This window comes from Bos indicus, chromosome 8 (genome assembly GCF_029378745.1).
Source record: "Bos indicus isolate NIAB-ARS_2022 breed Sahiwal x Tharparkar chromosome 8, NIAB-ARS_B.indTharparkar_mat_pri_1.0, whole genome shotgun sequence".
In the NCBI taxonomy this organism is placed as follows: Eukaryota; Metazoa; Chordata; class Mammalia; order Artiodactyla; family Bovidae; genus Bos; species Bos indicus.
The window spans coordinates 81,175,762-81,203,194 of NC_091767.1; the positions used below are offsets into that span (position 1 = coordinate 81,175,762).

Below are 27,433 nucleotides of genomic sequence, written 5' to 3' on the forward strand. Positions count from 1 at the left end.
GACAACAGTTTGTCAAAGAAGTTGGTGGTAAAAAGCAGCAACATTACATCCATCAGTTGCTCTCTAGTGGCAGATTACGTTAAACCGTTTGTGTGCTCAGTTTGCACCCATATTCAGTACTTGGAAAAATCTAAGATACTTCATTGGTTACACTGGAGCAACTAGATGCCTGAGGATTTAGACTCTTATTTATAGGAAATCTCTTTGATTCAGAGCGTTGGCTTAACCTCTTTGCTTAGTAAAGTGAGTGTTCTGGGTTTTGGAAATGCCATGGTTATAGTATATGTGGTATTTAGTCATTTTCTTACAGTGATTAAGGAAATCATATATTTTTTATCATATATAGTAAATTATTAGTGTTGTACAGTATTTGCAATATTTAGCTTATGGCCAACACTTTAAAAGTATCTTCCCCTATTGGTGTATTTGTTCTCCAGGTTTACTTTTTTCTTCAGTGTGTATCATCATCTCAAAGAAAAATAAACTGTTTAGCTTTACCTATAAAACTTCCTAATTAATTTTAAGATGGTCCCCAAGCTGTTAGTTATACGTTCAAATTGAAAAAATAAATGAGCTCCTGAAGACCTTCTAAAGATATTTAAGCTGTATCAGTGCTTACCTTACTCCCAAATGGTTTTCATTTTGTAGGAAGTTATCAAAATATCTTTTCTTGGGAAAGATATACATATGTAATTCACCACTTAGACCTAATGCTGGGAATACATTTTAAATCTTGATGAGATAAATTTGAAAGCTTTAGAGAGAATGGGGCACCCCACCCACTTGTACTATATAAATTCTGGACCTGTCTCTGAATGGAGAAATCTGTGTTATGTATTTATTCTTAAGAAGGACCAGCATGTAAATATTGAGATCTGAATGTTCATATTTCTAGACAATTTTTTGAGTTTATACTTGATTGATTGTGCCTCCAGATGCTGTACTTTTTCCTGAGTTTGTCTGTACAGTTGTAGTCCTGTGACAGTCATCAGATAAATCACTAAATGGAGGGAGCCTGTCTTGATTTCCAGCTAAAGGAAGTGTAGTTCCCTTAAGACAGGAACAGATGCACCTCTTGTCCTTTCTACAGCTTTTTCTAAAAGCGCAGTTTTAGGGTAGGAAGTAGGGTCAGACAGGCCAGGGATTGGGGGAGGAATGGGAAGGGTGTTTATTGCTGGAGCTGCCAAGAAAGGACAAGCTTATTGCTCATACTACAAATTTTGAATGATGGGAACTTCCTGAAGATACTGAGCAGCAAGAATCCTACACAAGAAGGTCTGTGACTGGTGTTTAGATCATTTGCCAGATGGAGTGATTTTTTTTTTTTTTTAATTTTTTTTTTAGTATCATTGAACTCAATGGAGGAGATCAGAGTTAGGTTAAGCCAGTGATTCTCCAGTCTGGTCTTTGGACCAGCAGTATCAGTATTACCTGGAACTTGTAAATACAAATGGTAGTCTGTATTTTAACAAGGTCTTCAGATGGTTTTAAATGTATGTCAAGTTTGAAAATCACTGGCCCAGGAAATTCAAAGTGGTTGAGAACCATTTTGCCTAATTGTGGTGGCCAAGTCACAATGTTGAGAAAGAATGAGTGAAGATGTAACTGAGTGTTGGAGCATCCTTTAATCTTTATGTAAGTATGGCATTTATTTCAGACTGAGAGACAGAAGAGATACTGATATCTTCACTATAGATAATGGAATAACAAATAACACTTGTATTATAGATAGAGAATACTTCTTGTTCATGGCTGCAATTCACACTAAATCTAAATTCTGCCAGACTGTAATAGAAGAGAACTATTCACTTTGCCTTCTTTTCCATTTCAATATTTATTCCGAGTCTTTTTTAATATATACTTTATATATGCAATGACTTGTGAGAATCCTGTTTTTGTGGTTTCATGATGGCAAGAGTTGGTTCAAATAGCTTAAGTATTTCAGAAGCATTAGGGTACATAAGAATCACCTGGCCATCTTGTTTAAAATGTGGATTACTGGCCGCTATCCCTGGAGATTTTTATTTAATAAGTCTGACATAGTGTCTAGGAATCTGGTTTTTTTTAAACTGAATAGTTGATTTACAATGTTGTGTTAGTTTCTGGTATATAGCAAAGTGACTCAGTTCATATATATATATATATATATATATATAAATTTTCATATTCTTTTCCATATGGTTTATTACAGGATATTGAATATAATTCCCTGTTCTATACAGTAGTACCTTGTTGTTTATCTGCTTTATAGTTTGTAACTGCTAATGCCAAACTCCTAATTTATCCTTCCCTCACTTCCTTTCCCCTTTGGTAACCATAAGTTTGTGTTCTGTGTCTGTGAGTCTTTTTCTTTTCATAAATAAGTTCCTTTGTGTCATATTTTAGAACATATATTTTTAACAGGCACTACTCCCACCAGCCTGTACCTTCCCATTTGATTCTAGTGCATGTGATCCTCAGATCATACTTTGAGAAACACTGTGATAGATCTCTGAGAAGAACTGCAGTTTATCTGGCTATAAAACAAGTGTTCTCATGAGTTGCTGAGGATATTTACAGATGTGAGTCAGAATTGCTAGTAATGAAGGTACCTGAATGTATAATGCTCATTGGAATTTGATACTTGGGATGAAATTCTTTGAGAAATCATAAGTAGTCTTCCTCGGTCAAAATGCTCCCAAAGACCACTTTGACAGTGTAATATTATAACACAAAACCAATCAGACTTAAATGTTTTGTACTCTTATATATTCTCTGAATGATCTTTAGGAAGCCTATCTTTACAGGCATGGGGCTACATATCAAAGCTTCACACAGTCAAAGAATATATTAGCTTGAGAAAATATGAGGCAAGTATATCTTTCCAGTCTCCAAGCCATGTGCTCAGAGTCTAAATGGCATCAAGGGTGTTAAGAAATAATATGTCAGTGAGTCTACTGGCCAGAACCCTAAGGTCACTGTCAGGGTCAGGAGTAAATAAATTTATATTTTTCTTGCATTGAATTATTTTTAAAAGTTGTTATATCTAGCTTTCAGGAAAATGATCAATGAATAAAAAACGGAGCAGGAAGCTTTTTTTTTTTTCCTGTTCTCTTTGGAGAGAGCTTTCACTTACTATCTTTCTGTATACCTCACTATTCCAGGGGCTTCCCCTGTGGTTCGGCTGGTAACAAATCCACCTGCAGTGCAGGAGACATGCATGGGTTTGATCCCTTAGTTGGGAAGATCCCCTGGAGAAGAGAAAGGCTACCCACTCCAGTATTCTGGCCTGGAGAATTCCATGAACTGTATAGTCCATGGAGTTGCAAAGAGTTGGACACGACTGAGTGACTTTCACGTCACTTCACTATTCCAGAATTCAGTTAGGGCTTCTTAAATGAAGGAGAGTAAAGAAAGTGGCATGTTCTTGATTCACCTACTTAGGATGGATAACTGTCAACAGAGTTCCTCCCTCTGCAGTGGGAAAAGGGAATAAAAAGAAAAGGATAAAAAATTCTAGCGTCTTCAATGTGAGTGTTTTTGAGGAGAGGTGGTATGGTCACATCCCTCCATCAGAAATGGGAATAAGCTCCTCTTTGGAATCTGTTTCAAGCCACCAATGGTACTAATATTTCAAAATGAAATGTAACTTATTTTCTTTAGGCAAGAGGAACAGGTGTAGCAGAGCCCAGCCTCCTCTCTGCCCTGGAGTCACTACTTTAATTGTGGGCCCCTCTGTGACCTCTTGCGGAGAAGGCGATGGCACCCCACTCCAGTACTCTTGCCTGGAAAATCCATGGACGGAGGAGCCTGGTAGGCTGCAGTGCATGGGGTCGCTAAGAGTCGGACACGACTGAGCGACTTCACTTTCACTTTTCACTTTTATGCGTTGGAGAAAGAAATGGCAACCCACTCCAGTGTTCTTGCCTGGAGAATCCCAGGGACGGGGGAGCCTGGTGGGCTGCCGTCTATGGGGTCGCACAGAGTCAGACATAACTGAAGCGACTTAGCAGCAGCAGCTGTAACCTCTTGAGGGGAGAAGGAAATGGCAACCCACTCCAGTATTCTTGCCTGGAGAATCCCAGGGACAGAGGAGCCTGGCGGGCTGCCATCTGTGGGGTTGCACAGAGTCGGACACAACTGAAGCAACTTAGAAGCAGCAGCAGCTATAACCTCTAGGACTAGTGTCAACAGGAAAGAAGCCGGTTCAGGAAAAAGCCCCATCTGATTGTTAGACAGTCGTCCTTCTGCCAAATTCAGCTCTGTTTGGCAAGCCGAATGGGACAGTAGCACTAATATCACAGAGTGTCCAAGAGCTTGTAGAGAAGGCCTGGCATCCCCGTTCTTTCTGCTGCTTCCCTCATGGAGGCCTACTGCCCACCATTTCCTGTACATTCTGTTCCCTATCCCTGCCACACCCCAGCACTGTTCTCAGCGCCAGCCCTGTTGCTCCCACTGACCATGTGCCTTACTTTATAAAAAAGAAACATCCTAAAAGTGGTTTTCTGAACATCTAGTTTCCCTGTCACTTTTAAAAGTATAGCTATGTTACCAGGCAAAGCTGTTTGTTTTTTTTTCCCAACCAGTGTTTTCTTGAATTGTATGCAAGGTGATTTAAAATGGTACAAGGATAGGCATAGTTGGAATTTTAGTATATGGTGGAAAACCCTGGCACATTGTGGCCCATGGGGTAGCAAAGAGTCAGACGTGACTGAGTTACTGAACAACAACAACATTCCAACTGTATTTATTAAATATTTTCCTTCAGTCGACTTCACCAACTGTATTTATTGAATATTTTCCTTCAATCGACTTCACCATTGATTCGTGCCAGGCTTCCCTGTCCTTTGCTGTTTCCTAGAGCTTGCTCAAACTCATGTCCATTGAGTCAGTGACGCCATACCACCATCTTGTCCTCTGTCACCCCCTTCTCCTCCTGCCTTCTATCTTTCCCAGCATGAGGGTCTGTGTGGGTTGATATGAGGATGGCAAAAATACTCAACATGACTAGGTGACTAAAGCTTGGGAATTACTGTTTTAAACAAATACTCAGGGCTAATATTTTTTGAAATTGTCTTCAAAATAAGTTCCAAGATTGAAATGCTATGCCATGTTGAAAGGAGACATGTACTTAGCATGGCGTAATTCTTTAATTGTAAATTCCTGTTGAAATCAATGTGTATCTTTTAAAAATAGTCCCTTTAGGGCTTCCCTGGTGGCTCAGTTGTAACGAATCTGCCTGCCAGTGTAGGAGAAACGGGTTTGATCCCTGATCCAGGAAGATCGCACATGCAGCGGGACAGCTGAGCCTGTGTACCACAGCTGTTGAGCCTGTGGTCTAGAGCCCAGGGGCTAAAACTAATGAGGCCCACGTGCCCTAGAGCCCTTGCTCCACAACAGGAGAAGCCACTGCCATGAGCAGCCTGCACGCCCCAACTAGAGAGTAGCCCCTGCTTGCCACCACTAGGGAAAAGCCTGCACGGCAATGAAGACCCAGCACCGCTGAAAATAAATAGATAAAGTGACTAAAATAAATAAAAATAGTCCCTTTAGAATATCAAGCTTATAATAATCCTTGCTATTATCATTTATATGTTTTTATTGAGCCTTTTAATCTAGATTATATAAGAGTTTTTATCTTCTGTAGGACACTTAAGAGGAAACCACTGTAAAACTTTGTTTAAATAGTTTGCTTTTCTTTTCCCCCCACTTTTTAAATAATAGCTTTATTTAGATGTAACTCACATATCGTAAAGTTTGCCCTTTAAAAGTATACAACTCAGTGGTTTTTAGTATATTCACAGAGTTCTGTAGCCCTCACTACCGTTTAGAAAACTAAAATATCCTAAAAAGGATTTTGTCATTACTCCAAAAAGAACCTCTTTATCCATTAGTAATCTGTCCCCGTTTCGCCTTTACCCAGCCCCTGGCAACCACTAATCTACTTTCTGTCCAGTGGTTACGCCTGTTCTGGACAGTTCATATAAATGGAATCATATAATATATGGCCTTTTGTGTCTTCCTTTGACTTAGCATAGTTTTTTCAAGCTTCATCTTTTTTTGGTATGTATCAGTGTGTTATTCCTTTTTATGGCTGAACTATTCCACTGTATGGCTATACCACATTTTGTTTTCCATTCATCACTTGATTGGCATTTGCATTGCTGCTTTTCTTTGAACAGTATTAAAAATACCTGGGGTTTTTGAGATAGTCACTGGATGACTCTGCAGGTGTGTTCTAGAGGGGATTCATGCCGTGAGTGGGAACTGGGTATCTTGCTCCTGTGATCATGAATTCAAGGAGTCTGTATCTGTAATCTCTTTATGCTAATAAATATATTCTTTTATGAGCTCAAGCAGTGAATTTCCCTCTGTAGCAGAACATTCATTATTAAAAAACTACTTTCACATTATTTAGGGCTTCCCTGGTGGCTCAGATGGTAAAGTGTCTGCCTGCAATGCAGGAGGCCTGGGTTTGATCCCTGGGTTGGGAAGATCCCCTGGAGAAGGAAATGGCAACCCACTCCAGTATTCTTGCCTGGAAAATCCAATGGACAGAGGAGCCCTGTAGGCTACAGCCCATGGGGTCGCAGACAGTCGGACACGACTGAGTGACTTCAAAAAATTTTTCCACATTATTTCTTTAAGGCCCCAATTTTTAAAATAGCTTCTATTAAAAATAGTGCTTTTCAACATTTCTGGAAGAGGAAATCTTAAAAGGCTGATATTTTTCTCTGCATTTTCTTATCCAATTTCTTTAGTTTTACCCTACTGAACCCTGTAACCCAGTTCTATTAATCTGGTCCATTTCCAGTACATGAATATTTATGGACATAATAAATTATATTACTTCTCCTAATAGAGTTTTTAAAGTTTTGTTAATTTTTATCATAGCATAACAAAAATTCCTGGGTGGTCTAATAATGCTTTCATCATTAAATGTTAGACATTAAGCCAATTCTTTTTATTTTTAAAGGGTATATTGTTGAATTATATCCACAAAAGTGTTCAATAGTTATTTTTCTTGGGCCTGTGGTATGCAAAGCTCTTGGTGAAATAATACCCCTTACTTTTGCATCTGCTTTAGTTATACGTTGGGGCTTCCCTGATGCCTTAGCAGGTAAAAATCTGTCTGCAAGGCAGGAGACACAGGCGATAAGGGTTCAGTCCCAGGGTTGGGAAGATCCCCTGGAGGAGGAAAATGACAACCTACTCCCATATTCTTGCCTGAAAAATACCAAGGACAGAGAAACTTGGTGGGCTACAGTCCAAAGGGTTTGCTAAATCAGACACAACTGAGTAGTAAGGATGCATTCTTGCATAGTCATACTTTATTTCAACTGTTGTCCTCTATACTCGGTGCATTGAAGACAGTGACTGACCTCCAGTGTGACCTGAGATGATTATGAGGGTTTTAGAAACTGTCATGTGAGAATCAGGTCAAAGAACTGATGTCCCATTTTTGAAGAGAATATTCAGGCAGTGACGTGACAGTCTTCCAGTCATTCAGGGCTTGTCTGTAGAAGTCTTGTTCTTTTGGAGAGTGACGGGGAGAAATTTGATTGAAAGAAGCATATGTCAATAAGGCTGGAACTCCTCGCAGCCTAAAAGTAGACCTAAATCATGAGTTTATGTTCTAATTTTCCATCCTTATTTACATTTCCTCTGTCTTCTAATCCCTAGATTGTCTAGTCCAGTGTCTCATGGTAAGAATGGTTTTTGGTTAAAGAAGTAAAGTGAAGTCACTCAGTCGTGTCCAACTCTTTGCGACCCCATGGACTGTAGCCCACCGGGCTCCTCCGTCCATGGGATTTTCCAGGCAAGGATACTGGAGTGGGTTGCCATTGCCTTCTCCAGGGGAACTTCCCGCACTGTAGGCAGACGCTTTACCGTCTGAGCCACAAGGTATATGGAATGCTATATTATTGAATCATCATTAATACATTATTTTAGCTTTAATAAATAAAATATAAATGTGTAAAGTATTATTTGGTATTATGCAATTTTATGTAATTAACTTTTTTTAGGCCAGGACTAAAATATACCTTTCAGTTGGTGTGTATGTTTAAGATTTTATCACTCCATAAAATATGGAGCCTGTAACATAATATAAATTGCAGGACCTGCAACACAGTATAAATTGCCTTACCAGTAAGCAATAGAGAATAGAGTGTGGTGGTGTTTGTGAGTGGTAGGAAGAAGGTTGACAGTGAATAGCCATAGGAATATGAGAATAACTTTGACCTGTTTCAGTGTTGCCTTTCTCTTTCATCTTAAGGGTTTAGGCTCTGATTCACTTCCTGTATTTTAAATGGGCATTTTTGATCTAGAGTTGGACTGTGCTTCAGGCAAAGTGTAGTTTTAAGAGTCTGTGATCTGAAGTCAGACCATATAAATCTAAATTTCAGCTCTGCCATCTAATAGCTATGAACTTAGGGAAGTATCTTTAGCTCTTTGAGCCTTAATTACTCATCTTTAGAATGGAGATGAAAACCTTACTTCCTCACGTAGGGAGGAATAAATGCGATCATGTACTTACTGCGTCTAGACTTCTCATAGCAAGCAGTTGTTAGATGCAGTTGTTAATTGTTGTTAATACTACTTTGCAGAGGTCAGGTGCCTTCTCAAAGATTTCTGAGAGGCGGTAGTCCGGAGGAGTTCTGAACTGACTCACTTCCTAAAGGTGAAAGACTCTGGTCTGCCTGATTACTCTAAGTCACTCCAGATTCATTTTGCTAGCTTGGAACCAATACATTCTAGGGAAGTTTTTGGGTGAATGGAATACTCCTGGCCTGCCATAGTCTAGATCTGTTCCTGTCTTGTAGGAGAAAAGAAGTACCTTTGTCTCAGGGGAGATATAGAAAAGAGCAAGAAAATTTTTAATTGATGGGGGTAGGGGGCAAAGTGGACTACATCTAAATCTTCATGAGTGCTTAGCATGCCAAGTCTCTTCAGTCATGTCTGACTCTTTGCAACCCTATGGACCATAGCCCGCCAGGCTCCTCTGTCCATGGGATTCTCCAGGCATGAATACTGGAGTAGGTTACCATGTCCTCCTCCAGGGAATCTTCCCGACCCAGGGAATCTTCCCGACCCAGGGATTGAAACCTGTGTCTCCTACATTGGCAGGTGAGTTCTTTACCTCTAGTGCCCCCTTGGAAGCCCTCATGAGTATCATAAAACTATTCAAAGTTGTATGATTGAGATATCCATTCAACAAGTGTCTATTAAGCATTTTTGCATACCACTTAGTTTTGTCTAGGAGAGAGTATGTTAGAAAATGTTGGGTTTCATTACTAAGACTGCTTTTCAAATCCATATTGGGATCTCTTTATTATGCTCTTTTCCTGGTGGCAGGTTGCAGGGGCTCATCTGGTTTTCTCTCTTCTCTGAACTGCCTCCACCCACTCTTCAACCTTTCTTTGTTGTCCCTATGGTTGTCTTCAGACTCTTTTAACATTAGGGATTTTCTTGCTAATCCTTATGGAAAAAATAGAAAAAGACTAACATGTGTAGGATTGTTTAAAGATTTGGAGGTTTTTACAATTAAAATTACCAATTTAGTGCTAAGATAGTAGCTGCTAAAATTGAAATTGGAAGATAAGATGGGCTTCTTTCCTCTTGCTAAGCAGCAAGCCCCCCAAACCAATTCTGTTCCATGTACCACACCTCTGTCTCCTCTGTGTCCACTGAAAAGCCATCTTTCCAGCACCAGAGGAGATAGAATTCCCCCTGGTCTCAAGTGTACAGTTTGTATTTCCAAGGAACTCTAGATATGATGATACTCCATTTTAAAAAATACCTGGGATTTTGTTTTAATCAAGTATTATAAGATGACAGACATGTAGACAAACTGCCTTTGAAACAAGAGTTTATTATTTACAGTTCCAAGAGAAGGGAGTCGGCCTTGCAAGGCCACAGCTAGAGGCACAGAGGTTGATCAGGAGGTAGGAGGAGTGAGAGGAAAGCATGAGCATGAGCCTTTATTGTGGTTTCTGGGGGAAAGGCAAGGTAGGGCAGGGTCCTCAGACTTAGGATCGGCTAGTTTGAATTATTTCAGAGGGTTCTGAGCTGCAGGGGTGGTTCCTAGTTGTCTGGTATCTTAAGTAAGTTAGACTGGGAGGAATAGTGACTTGATGTGTGAGTTAGATAAAGGATGTGGTTGAGGGTGTGGACTATGGATTGGTTGGTTTGCATATTAGCTAGCCCTGGAAGGGGCTGTCTCTCTAGGATCAGTAAGCCCTCAAGACCTCAAATTATTATAAAATACAGGAAAAAAAAAAAAAAAAAAGACTACTACATACTCTTTCCAGTAGAACTGTGCTTATCATAGAGTGATTCTTTTGGGGACATTTTCTTATTGAATGAAAACAAAGAACAGTAAAGTGGCTCCCTGTATCCCCAGGGTTTACAGTCTAGCTTAGTGCATAAACCCTGCACACATGAACTGTGACTAGTCATGCAAGGCACAACTTTCTGTGCTAGAAAGATCCGCACAGTGTAATGGAAGTTCAATGAAAGGGGAGATCAGAATGTCCTAAAACAATATAGGGTAGTGGTTAAGAAGACAGTCTTGGAGTCAGAATGCTGGGTTCATCTGGCTTCATCATTTATTAGTCATATAACCTTGAAAATGAAAGTGAAGTCACTCAATCGTGTCTGACTCTTTGCAACCCCATGGGCTGTAGCCTACCAGGCTCCTCTGTCCATGGGATTTTCCTTAAACACGTTGTTTAATCCCTGTGTTTTAGTTTCCTCATCTATAAAATTAGTTTAATGATACCCGCTTCATAGAGTCATTGTGAGACATTGAAAGTACTAACTTTAGAACAAAACCTAGCACTTGGTAAGTATTCAGTTAATGTTGGCTGATATTAGGGCTGTGGAGGAAGTTTAGTGGAGTGGATAGAATTGATCTTTAAGCAGAAGAGAGAGAGGAATTATTCCTTTTTTTGGGTAGGAGAGGGTACGGGGTGGTGGCTGGAACCGAGTCTGGCAGATTCAGGTAAAAGAGGTTGGTTTGGTTGGATAAGTTTGAAAAAATAGGTTGATGAAAGCTTTGATCCTAAGGAGTCTGTGTTTTTGTTTCTTTTCCTTTATACCATAGAAATTCATTTGAGGCATGCTGTTTTACTTTATTTTTTTTAAAGCAGGGACATGACATTAAATGAGTACTTCAGGGACCTTCATCTTGGTGGTGTGGTTTTGGAGAGTTAGCAAGAGAAACTATGAGTTAGCAATAGAAACAAACAACTTTAAAATCTTTGTGCTTTGAAAATACAAAGACATGTTTCTTGCTCATGCTGATGTCCATCACAGTTCAACTCAAGGCTCTTAGCACAGTCATTCAGAGATAGAACAGCTAATATATCATATTTTGTTTGCCTTAAGAGAGGGAAGAGAACACTCTGGAGGCTCACATCCCAGCAATTAAATACTAGGCCTGGAAACGACACTCACACTTTCGTTTACAGCCACGGGGTACAACTAGTCATATGGTAGTAACCAACCATGAGGGTTCCAGAAATTGTAGTATTCTCTGTTTGAGAGGAGGGCCCAAGGAGGTAAAACTGGAAATATTTGTATATAGCAGTAATGACTCTTCACCGTACATGACTCCTCATTTAGAAGGTTGGCATATGATAGTTCAAGTAAGTGGTCTTAACTTTTGAATTAGGATTGTTGCAGTCAATGTGGAGAAGTCAGATTGGAGAAAGAATTAAAATTTAAAATTGGTAATTGATTTTATAGAATTACAAAGGAAAGAGGAGTCAGGAAGAGGAAAAACTTTTAGATGCAGTGGAAGGTGATGCTGCCATACCAGACAGAAACATGGAAGGTGGTGTATGTTAAGTAAGTTGCAGGATGATAGGTGGTTGTCCTGCAGGCCTCTAGAGCTGTATGCTTGAAGTATACTCCACCAACCAGTCCTGACCCACAAACTCTAGTTGGTCTGCAAGCAGATAAGTACAAAGAGTAATCATTAATAATAATAATAATTGGTAATCTTGGACTTCGTCAGTGCCTCAGGGATAAAGAATCTGCCTGCAATGCAGGAGACGAAGGAGACTTGGGTTCAACCCCTGGATTGGGAAGATGCCCTGTAAGAGGTCTTGGCAACCCACTCCAGTATTCTTGCCTGGAGAATCCCATGGACAGAGGAGCCTGGTGCGCTGCAGTCCGTAAGTTCACAGAGTCAGATACAACTGAAGCAACTGAACACACATCATAGTAATTCTTGTAGTGCTATGGTTTGTTCTGATTATGTTAAATCTAATAATTTTAAAGTAAGGGCTTGTATTTTGTATGTCCTTTTAATTTTTTTGTGATTTGATTTTATTATATTTACAGAAGTATTGACCTGTAACAGGGGGAAAAAATGCATAGCCTTATACTCCAGATAGTTTTGGAAACATTGCTTTGGAGTTAGGTGATTGGAGCTTGAAGATATGAGCTGTTGATAAGGTACTGAGTCCTTTCCATAGGATGATTAGTTGAGTATCTGAGATGTGAGCAAAAGGAAGACTCCAGAATAGAAGAAGGCCCAGGACTGAGCCTTGGGGAACACCCAGTGTTCTGTGGGCAGTTATAAGAGGAAATGTAGACAGTACAAAGTCTTAGAAATCATTGGAGAGTGGTAGTATCAAATGCCACAGAGGGTCAAGGAAAATCAGAACTGAGGTCAAGCTGGATTTGTTAAGATGTAAGTCATTGGAGGGCCTCCCTGGTGGCTCAGCGGTAAAGAATCTGCCTACAGTGCAGTAGCCGCAGGAGACATGGGTTCAGTCCCTGAGTCAGGAAGATCTCCTGGAGGAGGGCACAGCAACCCACTCCAGTATTCTTAGCTGGAGAATCCCATGGACAGAGGAGCCTGGCAGGCTACAGTCCATAGGGTTTCAAAGAGTCAGACATGACTGAAGCAACTTAGCCTGGCACAGCACAAGTCATTGTGAGTGTTTAAAAGTAAACTTTTAGTGAAGTGGTTTGGTCAGATGCCAGATTTCAACAGTAATAAGAAATGTGTGATGATACAATGGATGAGGTATAAACTATCAGTTGAAAAAGTTTGATGGCAAAGCAGAAGCAAAGACTAGAATGGTAGTTACTGGGCCAAGAAAGGGAAAGCACATTTTTGTTATTCTTGGTTTTTTTTTTTTCAGCAGGAAAACCTGAGCAACTTTAAAGGCTCCTGTCAGCCAGAGGTGTGAAAGTTGATGTGGGAAGGAGGAAGGAGGTGGTAGTGGTCTGTGGCCAGGAGTAGGAGTGGAGAGCAGAGGCCGTGGGGATGAACCTGGGAGTAGCAATGGGGGCGGGCTGAAGAGGAGCGGCACAGAGCCTAGACAGCTGCTGGCAGGCAGCACACTGAGGGTGGCTACGGAGCAAGCATGGGAATGGAATTTGCAAATCTCAGCAGACTAAAACTGAGGAAAATACAAGGTGGGGTATTACTGTGGTCAAGCAGTGACACAGTGGAGGCTCAGCAGACTAAAACTGAGGAAAATACAAGGTGGGGTATTACTGTGGTCAAGCAGTGACACAGTGGAGGTGATCACAGTTAAGAAAGCAGGACTCATGAAATGGCTCAAAATTGTGACTGGGTTCAGCCTAGGAAATTCAACTTCTTACTGTAATCAATTCCTATTGACTCAGTAAATAGGAGTATTAAATAATAATGTAATGGGAGGAAGAATAAAGTTGGGCTACTTAATCCCCAGTAATGATTAAAAGCAAAATAAAAAAATGTTACAAAATGGATTTAGGATAAAATCATTTAATTAAACTTATAGCTAAATTTAGAAACAGTCATTATTCATCTGAAGTATGAAAAAATGTTAAGTGCACTAAACATTGTAAAATTTGAAAAATGCCTAAAAATTTCTGCCTGTCAGACAAATCTGTTACTGATGTCTCATTTTCGTTGAATTCTCTCTTCTTTTAAGTGTTAGAGTGGGACAAAAACTGGGCAGAGATGCAATGTCTATTGTTTGTACCCACTTCTCCCTTCGCTGACCAGATCATTCTCCCTTCACAGTCTTGAATGCAGCCCTCAGGAAGCCCCCCATCTTGGCTGTTTCCTGTGATGGGCCTCTGTCTTGTTATCCAAATGGCCTGGTTAGTCTGGAAGATTGCTCAGCAGTAGAGGCCGTGTGTACAGTGATTAGGGACACTGGAGTCCAGCTGCATGAGTTCACGTGTTGGTAATCTTGGACACTTAACCTGAGGATAATTTCCTCATCTTCAAAAGGAGATATTAAGAGTAAAAAGAGAGTAGGAGAATGGCAGATACATAGTAAGAATTCAATAAATATCAATAATTTCTTCTAAACAGATACTCTCTAATAGATGTTTTCACTCCTTTCACTAGTTTCAAGTTTTTTGTAAGTGCACTTTAAAAAAACCTGACAAATCCAGATTATTTGCCCCTGGATAGTGGCAAATCTAGAGTTTTGTTCCTTGAACAAGATGACAAAGGCCAAGGGAAGATGGCAGAATAAAGGATTATAGGAGGACATGGACAAACTTGATAAGAGAGGTGTACCTACAACAGACTATGCTCTGATTGATTCATTCTTTGTTGTGTTCCATTGACATGTCTTTAATACTTTTGACACAGAAAGGTTATTTTCTAATTTTAAGATTTAGATGTTTCATTTTAAATCTTAAATTGTTGGTAGTCCCAAAACAGTTGTCAGTGTTGATGAAGACATATCTCCTTAGGAAGAATCAGATATGAAGTTCAGAAGTTAAGTAACATTTCTGCCACATTTACTGGCCGGTCTCCATGGGCAAGTATGACTCCTTTTTTGTAAAAGGAGTAGAAGAGTGAAATCTTCCTTTCTCTGTAACTGTAATGAGTTTTCCTAGGAATCCTTTTCCAATCACTCTGGTATAATTTAGTTTAAGTGGCACTTTTTTAGAAAACTGAAACAAGCTGTACTTTGCAAGCAAGTAGCATTCAAAGGGATAATTCTTTCCTCTTTGAAAATGGAGTGAAATCACTTCCAATATGATCTTTGCAACCCAATGCCTGCTGATAATGTGAACATAAACACATTAAGCACCAAAGAGGAATGGCATCTGGATGCTAAGATGTGATCAGAACAGCCAGAATAAACACAAGCTGCCATGAGGGAAGCTGAATTCCATCATACCACATCATGTTGAAGCATAATTCAGTGTAGTCATATGCTGATGTGAGTAAAGTCAGTTTTTGTTTTCAGTGTTCACATTTTAGACCTCTCTCTTCCTCACCCCTTGACTGGTTTGTTATATAAATCAAGCCGCTGCTGACAGTGATTTGCTTTCTTTATCCAGGAAAATGTCTTTGCCTCTGATTCTGACTTGGCTTCACTGCATTGATCTTCATCACAAACACTTTTTATAATTCCTCCAACAACCTTAACTCTAGTTTTTGAGGGTGTTCTTTTTTTTGTTTTTTTGTTTTTGGGTTTTTTTTTTTGGCGTATGCTTATCACAATAGGGTCTTTCATTACATGATCACAGATTATATGCAGTCACTCTTGTATGCTTCATAAAAGCATTAAGTTTAAAGAAAAGATACTATTAAAACTTGAGACCAGAGAGCACAGTTTATCTTATTTATAGTTTGGCTTAAAGATTGGTATTTAAGTTAATATCATACCACGTGGTAATCCTGCAAAGTGCTGCATATTTTTATTTATAGTTAAGGGAATAAAGCAAAATCCCCTTCTCATTATGTTATCTTTCATTATTTACTCAGTGATAAATGACGTTGCCTCGTGTTTTGCAATGAAATGAGTTTTGCAGTGAAAGACCCCATTGTAGCATGTATTTATATGGGGCGGGGGGGTAGGCAGGTTGTTAAGAGTTATGGTTTCAGAGGGAATTTAAACTCTGAATATCCTGGTACTTGTTCAGTTAAAACATATAGGTTAATGTTGTTTTTAACACTGCATTTTTACTTTAAAAGAAAAAAAAAGGAATGAACGAAGGGGCAAAACTTAAAATGCTGGAAACCAGATAAAATGACTGAAGGCATGTCAGCATATCCCAAACACAAAGATTAAAATTGTACCAGGGAGAACAAGATGGCAGAGGAGTAGGTGGACGTGGAGTACGTCTCTCTCTACAGATACAGCAAGAATACTCCTTCAGACACAGAAGTGCATGCAGAGCACCAGCTGAGAACAGACAGGAATACCTGACCAGTGGAAAAGAATACATAGAACCATGCAAAACTCGGTAGGACAAAGGAACTCGGGGGAAAAACAGGAGTGTTAGTAGGCCTGGACCTGCCCTTCGAGGGTGGGGGAACTGAAGCAGGGGTCTGATCCCCACATCAGGGTAATTGAGTCAGAGCAGAAACATTTAAGGCTGAGAGTGAAACAGCTGACCTGTGGCTGCCTAAATGGAATGAGAATCAGTCCTTGCCAAAGCCATACATATGCGGGCAGAAATGTGGGTCTCCTGGAAGGGAGGGGCAGCTGGGAGCTGGAGTTTAGGGATTGTGGAGCGATCCCAGTGCAAGGGCTGCTATTCACTGCGGAGAGACGGATGGAGGGAATGTGAGGGAGGAGATTGTGGTGGGAAATGCCTGTGGAGGAAAGCGAGGCAGCCATGGAAGCAAGGTGATACTGCTGAGTCACGTGTAAGGGGTGAAGCCATCACCATAGCCTCTTTCTCCACACACAAGCATTGGCAGCTGAACAATAGAGAGGCTGGCCCATCCAATGCCTGACGCACTGAACTACAGAGTAGGACCCCACCGAGGGTGCTCCTTCAGTGACAGATGTGTGAACTACAGAGTAGGACTCCACCCAGGGTGCCCCTTTAAGTGCCTGATGTGCCGATCAACAGAGTAAGACCCCAGGCAAAGGATCCCTCTAAATATGTGAACAGGTAGAGCTACGGAGAAAGACTGGCCAAAGAGGCCTTCTGATCACCAGCTACAGAGGCTCGAAAAAAGACTGATAGGGCCGTAACTCCTTTTGGCAGAGGCAGTTCTTGTCTCTGCACACTTGGCGCCACCAGGGTCCCTGCAACCCAAGCAGCTGTGCCACTTTCACGCTCAACCCTCACTGGGGCAGAGCTGCCTCAGGCAAAAATCAGTCTTGCATCTACGCACGCAGGGTCGCTTCGGTCATGTCCAACTCTTTGTGACCCTGTGGTCTGTGGCCTGGCCTGCCAGGCTTCTGTCAGGTGGGGTTCTCCAGGCAAGAATACTGGGGTGTACTGGCCAATACTGGTTGCCATACCCTTCTAGAGCACTGTATTTCCTGCTCCCCTAGCCGCCAACTCCCCTGTGTACCTGGTGCTGCCGGAACCCCTGAGACCCAAGCAGCTGCACCACCTCCACACCTGGCCCTCACTGGGGCAGACCCAAGTCCTCCAGGGCAGCCTCAAGAGCAAACCCCAGTGGGTGACCCACATGCAGCGATGGAAATAAAACCACAATTGAAACCCAGGGGCAATGTGGCTAAGGAAGAAGACCCAAAACCTTCCCACCATCTATATAAGCTGCAGATTAAATCCACACAATCCACTAGGCAGACTCTGTCTATGGAATATATAAAAGGACCTTGAGAGCTCCCACAAAAGAAAATGTACTAGTTGTGATAGCTGTAGACACTGGAGGCAAGAAGACACAGGAGTAGGGCCATATTAGAATCTGAGCTGCCCCCACAGCAGGTGCAGAGACCAAGCACAGTGTCGAAGGGCACCCTAGAGAGGTGAGGTGGACTGTGACTCCCAGTGAGGACAAGGACTCTGACAGCAGTGACTCAGGAAAAACATTTATTATTCTTATGTTTTGACTTGTTCTGTACATTCTTTTGGATTTTTTTCTTTTTTTTCTCCTTCTGTTGTAGTTGTTAATTTTATTGGCACTATGAAATCTGATTAAGCTTTTGAGCTTTTTTTTTCATTCACACTTTTCATTGTTGTTATAAACTTCTGCCTCTATGTTGGGCTTTTGCAGTTCTGTGGAGTTCTCTTTTTTTTCCTCTCTTTTTTTTAATTTTAATTTTTTGAAATCTATTATTATTTTTTCTACATTTATTCCTTTGTTTACTTTTCCCACTGTTCTTTTCCCTTTACAGTTAATCTTTAATGTATATAAATCTTCCTTATCTACCTCTATTTAACTTTGCGTATCTATTTTTCCTTTCTTTTCTTTCTTTCCTCTCAACATATTTGTTAGTTTTTGTTTCATTGCTTTCTTCCCCACTTGGCACCTTGCTTTGCTTTTGTTTTCTAGTTTGTGCTTTTGTTAGTTTTGTTCTTAACCGGTAGATATAATTTTTGGTTTCCTTTGTTTGCTGAGTCAATCTATTATACTTACTTTTTGTTGGACTGTTTTGATTTTGCTAATGGGTGTGTATGTGTATATTCCACTATTTTAATTATTATTTTCTTGATTTTATAACTGCCATTTGTGTGGGGTTCATCTTTGGTTTCTCGTTTTGGGGTATTTGTTTTAATCTCACTTAATGCCATAAGAAACCACTTATGGAATCTTCGTTCCTGACCAGAGATTAAGCTCTGAGCCTTTGGAGTGGGAGCACTGACTCCAAGACCCTAGACTACGAGAGAACTAACCCTAGGGAGTATCAAATAGTGAGAACTCACACACAGGAAACCACTTGAATACAAGACCCAGCATCACCCAACCACTAGTAGCACCCTGTGCAGGATGCCTCATCTAAACAAACAAAAGTACAAACCCAGTCATCAGCAGACAGGATTACCACCTCACTCAGCCTTGCCCATCAGAGGAAAAACAACAAAAAAACTCAGTACAAATCTCACTCTATATGAAGCTTACACAAACCAAGGGACCAACCTTAGGGCAGAAACCAAAAGGAAGAAAGAATTCAACCTTGAAGCCTGGGAAATGGAGACCTCAAACACAATAAGTAAAAAAAAAAATAATAAAAATAATAATGAAAAGCAGAGAAGTACTACACAAATGAAGGAACAAGCTAGAAACACAGAAGTCCAAATAAATGAAGAGGAAATAGGCAAACTACCTGAAAAAGAACTCAGAATAATGATAGTAAAGATGATCAAAAACCTTGAAAACAGAATGCAGAAAATGCAAGAATCAATTAACAAAGACCTAGAAGAATTAAATAATAAATTTAGAGACAAACAACCCAATTACTGAAATTAAAAATACTCTGGAAGGAATAAATAGCAGAATATCTGAAGGAGAAGAACGAATCAGTGAGCTGGAAGATAAAAATGGTGGAAATAACTTCCTGAAGAGCAGAATAAAGTAAAAAGAATGAAAAGAACTGAGGGTAGTCTCAGACCTCTGGGACAATATCAAATGCATCAACATTTGAATTATAGGGGTCCCAGAAGAAGAAGACATAAAGAAAGGGTATGAGAAAATTTTTGAAGAGAGTATAGTTGAAATTTTCCCCAACGTGGAAAATGAAATAGTCAATCAAGTTCAAGAGGCACAGAGTCCCATAAACCCAAGGATAAACCCAAGGAGAAACATGCCAAGACACATGCTAATCAAACTAACAAAGACTAAGCACAAATAAAAAGTATATTAAAAGCAGCAAGGGAGAAGCAACAAGTATCATACAAGGGAAACCTCATACATTTAACAGCAGAAACTGCAGGCCAGAAGGGAATGGCAGGATATATTTAAAGTACTGAAAGGGAAAAATCTACAACCAAGATTACTGTACTCAGCAAGGATCTCATTCAAAACTGGTGGAGAAATAAAAAGCTTTTCAGACGAGCAAAAGTTAAAAAATTGTACCAGAGATGATGGTGATCTTTTGATTGGCCAGTTCAGCTGTTTAAAAATTGCTTCAACTTTAAAAGTTTATTAACTGTTAAGAACAAGTGATTTCTATTAAACTGAAGAGACATGGAAATAAGGAGCTGAAAGAAAAGTTCTAAGGGAGTGGATAGTTTAATAGCTGCTCAAACCTTTGAGTAGAAAACCAGTTCCATGCTATGCCCATTTGTCCAATATTCATAAGAATTTATACTTGATTAAGGAAAGAGCTAGATATTCTGGAGGAAAGGTTATACTTTTAAAATATATTTGTTTTGAAATAAAATGTTTAAAAAGACAAATGAGGGGAAATACCAATTTTGAATAAAATAGAAATTAACTCAAGCTTCACTCATTCAGAATTTTAGATAATTTAACCAGAAATGGGCTGCCATTTTGCAAAGTATAAAAATAAGGACTTCCTAACAAATTATAAGATTTTAGGACTAATGTGGTTGAGGGAGATGTGCTTTGCCTCCAATTCATTGAGCACTTGAAAGCTATAACTCTGTTGTTTTCTGGGCCTCCATTGTTTCGGATAAATCAAGTGACATTCTGATGGGAGGCCATCTATCATTTGTGTTATTGTCCCCCTGAATGTCATATTATTTTGGTCTGGCCTCTTTCAGTTTTTTTATTTTTTGGTTCTCAGCAGTTCAACTATAATATGCTTAGGTGTGGTTTTCTTTGCATTTATCCTGTTTTAGATATATATAACTCACATTTTCTTTATCTGTTTATCCATCAGTGGGCACTTAGGTTGTTTCTGTATCTTCAGTTCAGTTCATTCAGTTGCTCAGTTGTGTCCGACTCTTTGCAACCCCATGAATTGCAGCACACCAGGCCTCCCTGTCCATCACCAACTCCCGGAGTTCACTCAGACTCACGCTAACATATATAAGGGTGCAGTGAATGTGGGGGGTTGCATATATCTTTTCAAATTAGTGTTTTTGTTTTCTTTGCATAAGTACCCAGAATTGGAATACCTGGATCATATGGTAGTTCTAAATTTTTTGAGAAGCTCCATACTGTTTTTCATAGTGCTAGTACTGATTTACATTCCCACTAACAGTGTAGGAAAGATCCCACTTCTCCACAACCTCTTCAGAAACACTTGTTATTCCTTGTTATTTTGATAATAGTCATTCTGACAGGTGTAAGACCGTACTTCACTGTGGTTTTGATTTGGATTTGCTTGAACTGGTGATGTTGAATGTGTTTCCATCTGCTTTTTGGCCATCTACCTGTCTTTTTTTTGAAAAATGTCTACAGATGCCCTGTCCAATTTTTAATCACCATTTTTGTTTTTATTGAGTTAGATGAGTTCTTTATATATTTTGAATATTAGCCCTTTGTTGGGTATATGATTTACAAACAAGTTCTCCCACACAGTAGGTTGCCTTTTTGTTTTACTGGTGGTTTCCTTTGCTCTGTGGAAATTTTTAGTGTGTTGTAGTCCCATTTGTTTATTTTTGCTTTGGAGTCAAATTTTTAAAAAAATTTCAAAGAGTGATGCCAAGGAGCCTACCACCTGTGTTTTCTTTTAAGAGTTCTATGCTTTCTCAACTTATATTCAAGTCTTTAATCTGTTTTGAGTTAATTTTTTTGTATATGGTGTAAGGTAGTGGTCCAGTTTCTTTCTTTGGCGTGTGACTGTCCAGTTTTCCTAATACCATTTATGGAAAAGTATTTTCAGTGTTTTTGTATTATATGTATGTTGTATATTTCTAGCTCCATTGTCATAAATTAGCATATGTGTGGGTTTTTTTTTTCTGGACTATTTATTCTCTTCCATTGATCTATGTTTCTGTTTTTATGCCTGTATTATACTGTTTTGATTACTATAGCTTTGTAGTATTGTTGAAATCAGGAAGCATGGTACTTCCAGCTTTGTTATTTTTTCTCAAGATCGCTTTAGCTATTCATGGTTTTGTAGTTCCATAAATTTTAGAATTGTATGTTCTCAGTTCAGTTCAGTTCAGCCGCTCAGTCATGTCCAATTCTTTCTGACCCCATGAACTGCAGCACACCAGGCCTCCCTGTCCATCACCAACTCCTGGAGCTTACTCAAACTCATATCCATTGAGCCAGTGATGCCATCCAACTATCTCATCCTCTGTTGTCCCCTTCTCCTCCTGCCTTTAAACTTTCCCAGCATCAGGGTCTTCTCAAATGAGTCAGCTCTTTGCATCAGGTGGCCAAGGTGTTGGAGTTTCAGCTTCAACATCAGTCCTTCCAATGAACATTCAGGATTGATTTCCTTTAGGATGGACTCGTTGGATCTCCTTGCAGTCCAAGGGACTCTTCAAGAGTCTTCTCCAACACCACAGTTCAAAAGCATCAATTCTTTGGTGCTCAGCTTTCTTTATAGTCCAACTCTCACATCCATACATGACTACTGGAAAAACCATAGCCTTGACTAGATGGACCTTTGTTGGCAAAATAATATCTCTGTTTTTTAATATGCTCTCTAGGTTGGTCATAACTTTTCTTCCAATGAGTAAGCATCTTTTAATTTCATGGCTGCAGTTACCATCTGCAGTGATTTTGGAGCCCCGAAAACTAAAGTCTGACACTGTTTCCACTGTTTCTCCATCAATTTGCCATGAAGTGATGGGATCGGATGCCATGATCTTCGTTTTCTGAATGTTGAGCTTTAAGCCAACTTTTTCACTCTCCTCTTTCACTTTCATCAAGAGGCTCTTTAGTTCTTCACTTTCTGCCATAAGGGTGGTGTCATCTGGATATCTGAGGTTATTGATATTTCTCCTGGCAATCTTGATTCCAGCTTGTGCTTCATCCACCCTAGCGTTTCTCATGATGTACTCTGCATATAAGGTAAATAAGCAGGGTGACAATATACAGCCTTGACGTACTGCTTTTCCTATTTGGAACCAGTCTGGTTCCATGTCCAGTTCTAACTGTTGCTTCTTGACCTGCATACAGATTTCTCAAGAGGCAGGTCAGGTGGTCTGGTCTTTCCCTCTCTTTCAGAATTTTCCACAGATTATTTCCGCATAGTCAAAGGCTTTGGCATAGTCAATAAAGCAGAAATACATGTTTTTCTGGAACTCTCTTGCTTTTTTGATGATCCATTGGATATTAGCAATTTTATCTCTGGTTTCTCTGCCTTTTCTAAAACCAAAAAATGCAATTTTGATAGGGATTGCATTGAATTCTTAGATTGTTCTTGGGGGTATGGGTACTTTAGCAAAAGTATTTCAGTCCTTGAGTATGGACTATCTTTCCGTTTGTTTATGACTTCTGTTTCTTTAATCAGAGTCTTATAGTTCATAATGTTTAGGTTTTTCACCTCCTTGGTCAAATACATTCCTTTTTTTTTCTTTTTGATGCAATTATAAATGGAATTGTGTTCTTCTCTTTCTGATAGTTTGTTTTTACTGTATAGAAAGGCCACACATTTCTGTATATTAATTTTGTATCCTGCAACTTTATTGAGTTCATTTGTACTTCTGAAAGTTTTTTGGTGGTCTTTTGAGTTTTTTCTATATGGAGTATGTCATCTGCAAATAGTGACAGTTTTACATCTTATGTGGATGTCTTTTTTTTTTTTTTTCCCCTTGCCTAATTGCTAGGGCTAATACTAAGTTGAATAAAAGTTCCAAAAGTAGGCATCCTTATGTTGTTGCTGATCTTAGAGAAACAGCTTTCAGGTTTTCATTGTTAAGTATGATGTTAACTGTGGGTTTGTCCTATATGACCTTTATTGTGTTGAGGTATGTATCTTATATCCCCATTTTGTTGAGAGTTTTTAATCCTAAATGGTTGCTCAATTTTGTCAGATGATTTTCTGCATTTATTAGGATGAGTATATGATTTTTATCTTTAATTTTGTTAATTGATATATCCCTTTGATTTGCTATGTTGAATCATCCTTGGATCTCTGGAATAAATCCCACTTGATGATAGTGTAATGTCTTTTTAGTGTATTGTTGAACTCAGGTTGTTAATATTTTGTTGAGGATTTTTGCATCTATGTTCTCTGGGGATCAGTTCAGTTCAGTCGCTCAGTCGTGTCTGACTCTTTGCGACCCCAGGATATTAACCTGTAATTTTCTTTTCTTTTCCTTGTCTGGCTTTGGTATCAGGGTAATGCTGGCCTCATAAAATGAATTTGGAAGTGTTCCTTCCTCTTCAGTTTTCTGGAACAACTTTGAGAAAGATATGATTAAATCTTTGAATGTTTGGTAGAATTCACCATTGAAGCCATCTGGTTCTGGACTGTTTGTTGGGAGATTTTTGTTTATTGCTTCAGTTGGCAATGGCCACCCACTCCAGTACTCTTGCCTGGAGAATCCCATGGACAGAGGAGCCTGGTGGGCTGCAGTCCATGGGGTCACAAAGAGTCAGGCACGACTGAGTGACTTCACTTTCATTTTTCCCTTTCATGCATTGGAGAAGGAAATGGCCACCCACTCCAGTACTCTTGCCTGGAGAATCCCATGGACAGAGGAGCCTGGTGGGCTGCAGTCCATGGGGTCACAAAGAGTCAGGCACGACTGAGTGACTTCACTTTCATTTTTCCCTTTCATGCATTGGAGAAGGAAATGGCAACCCACTCCAGTGTTCTTGCCTGGAGAATCCCAGGGACAGGGGAGCCTGGTGGGCTGCTGTCTGTGGGGTCGCACAGAGTCGGACATGACTGAAGTGACTTAGCAGTCAGCTGCCTTAATAGTAATTGGTCTATTCAGGTTTTTAATTTCTTCATGATTCAGTGTTGGAAGACTGTATGTTTCTAGGAATTTATATATATTTTTTATGTTGTCCAGTTTGTTGGTCTATAATTGTTTATATCAAGTCTTTTATGATCCTTTGTATTTCTGTGGTATCAGTTGTAACTTCCCCTCTTTCATTTCTGATTTTATTTATATGAACTTTCTTTTTTCCTTGGTGAATCTAGCTAAAGTTTGTAAATTTTATCTTTGCTGAGTTTTCCTTTTAGTTTAGTTATTACAATATTTATGTCCTAATTATAATTCTGATAGCTGCTTTCAGGTCCTTGTCTGCTAATTCTAATATTTTGATCCACTCAAGTCAATTTTCCTTGATTGCTTTTTCTTTGAATTTGGGTCATATTTTCTTGTTTCTTTGTATGCCTGATAATTTTGGATTTCAACTTGGACATTGTGTTGATATTTCATAGAAACTCTGGATTTCGTGGGTTCCTCTAAGCAGTATTAAATGTTTTATTTTAGCACAGTTAACCTGGCTGAACTCAGATTTCTGACTTTATTTTCCCTGCAATAGGCGGCAGTAGAAATCTGTTTAGTTCAGTTCATTTAGCATAAGGGGAATGTTTGGTTTGCCCCAAACACAGGGTCATTTAGAAAATTGGGCAGTTTATATGTAGAATATGAGGCTCTCGTCTTTCCTGATGTTTTCCTTCTTTATTTTCAAGCTGCTGAGTCATTTCTGAACTCTGTCCTCTGATCTTAAACCAGTGAGACTGGAGTTCAGTTTGAATTTTAGTTGCTCTGCCTAGCACCAAGTAGGGCCTACTGTCTGATGGAAAACGGTGAAACAGGAAACTCAGTGCCATTCTCTTCTCCCAGGTGTCAATTCCCTACAGTTCCTGTCAGCTTTTTGCTTATTCCCGTCTTGTTGTGTTGTTCAGTTGCTCAGTCATGTACAACTGTTTGCAACACACACCAGGCTTCCCTGCCCTTTACTGCCTCCTGGAGCTTGCTCAGACTCATGTTCATTGAGTTGGTGCTGCCATCCAACCATCTCATCCTCTGTTGTCCCCTTCTCCTCCTGCCTTCAGTCTTTCCCAGCATCAAGGTCTTTTCCAATGAGTTGGCTCTTCACATCAGGTGGCCAAAGTATTGGAGCTTCAGCTTCAGCATCAGTCCTTGCAATGAATATTCAGGGTTGATTTCCTTTAGGATTGGCTGGTTTGATCTCCTTACTGACCCAGGGACTCTCAAGAGTCTTCTCCAGCACCATCAATTTTTCAGCACTCTACCTTCTTTATGGTTGAACACGTACATCCATACATGAATACTGGAAAAACCATGGTGTGACTGCATGGACCTTTGTCCATAAAGTGATGTCTTTACTTTTTAGCACTCTTTCTACATTTGTCATAGCTTTCCTTCCAAGGAGCAAACGTCTTTTGATTTCATGGCTGCAGTCTCCATCCGCAGTGATTTTAGAGCCCAAGAAAACAAAGTCTGTCACTATTTCCATTTTTTCTCCCATCTATTTGCCATAAAGTGATGGAACTAGATGCCATGATCTTAGTTTTTTGAATGTTGAGTTTTAAGCCAGCCTTTTCACTCTCCTCTTTCACCCTCATCAAAAGGCTCTTTATTTCCTCTTTGCTTTCTGCCCATTAGGGTGGTGTCATCTTCATATGTGAGGTTGTTATTTCTCCTGACAATCTTAATTCCAGCTTGTGCTTTATCCAGTCCAGCATTTCTCATGATGGACTCTACATATATGTTAAATAAGCAGGATGACAATATACAGCCTTGACGTACTCCTTTCCCAATTTTGAACCAGACCATTGTTTCATGTCCGGTTCTAACTGTTGCTTCTTGACCTGCATACAGGTTTCTCAGGAGGCAGGTAAGGTGGTCTGGTATTCCTATCTCTTTAAGAATTTTCCACAATTCATTGTGATCCACATAGTCAAAGGCTTTAGCATAGTCAATGAAGCAGAGGTAGATGTTTTTCTGGAATTATGTTGCATTTTCTATGATCCAGTGGATGTTGGAAATTTGATCTCTGGTTCTTCTGCCTTTTATAAAAGCAGCTTGTACATCTGGACATTTTCAGTTCATGTACTATTGAAGCCTACCTTGAAGGATTTTGAGGATTACTCTGCTAGCATGTGAAATGAGTGTAATTGTTCAGTAGTTTGAACATTCTTTGGCATTGTCCTTCTTTGGGATTGGAATGAAAACTGACGTTTTTCAGTCCTGTGGCCAGTGCTGAGTTTTCCAAATTTGCTGACATATTGAGTGCAACACTTTAACAGCATCATTATTTAGGATTGTAAATAGCTCAGCTGAAATTCCGTCATCTCTACTACGTTTATTTGTAGGAATGCTTCCTAAGGAATGTCTGGCTCTAGGTGAGTGACCACACCATCGTGGTTATTTTGGTTATTACGACCTTGTATTCTTGCCACCTCTTTTTAGTATCTTCTGCCTCTGTTAGGACCATGCTGTTTCTGTCCTTTATTGTGTCCATCTTTGCATGAAATGTTCCCTTGATATTTCTAATTTTCTTGAAGAGATCTCTAGTCTTTCCCATTCTATTGTTTTCCTCTGTTTCTTTGCATTCTTCAATTAAGAAGGCTTTCTTTTAAAAAAAAAATCATTATGATTTATTTAAAGCAATATTAACTTTTTTTTTTTAAACTTTACAATATTGTATTGGTTTTGCCATACATCAACATGAATCCACCACAGGTGTACACGTGTTCCCAATCCTGAACCCCCCTCCCACCTCCCTCCCCATACCATCCCTCTGGGTCATCCCAGTGAGATAAGAAAGCTTTCTTATCTCTCCTTGCTATGCTTTGAAACTCTGCATTCAGATGGATATATCTTTCCTTTTCTCCTTTGCCTTTCACTTCTCTTCTTTGCTCAGCTCTTTGTAAGGCCTCCTCAGACAACCATTTTACCTTGTTGCGTTTCTTTTTCT

At 39.6% G+C, this 27,433-nt stretch overlaps 1 protein-coding gene across 19 annotated transcripts in view; it reads left to right on the plus strand.

Annotated features, from left to right (window-relative positions):
* Nucleotides 1-27,433, plus strand: part of AOPEP (aminopeptidase O (putative)) — a 422,437-nt gene that overhangs the window by 21,327 nt on the left and 373,677 nt on the right. The gene's annotated exons all lie outside the window — the stretch shown is intronic.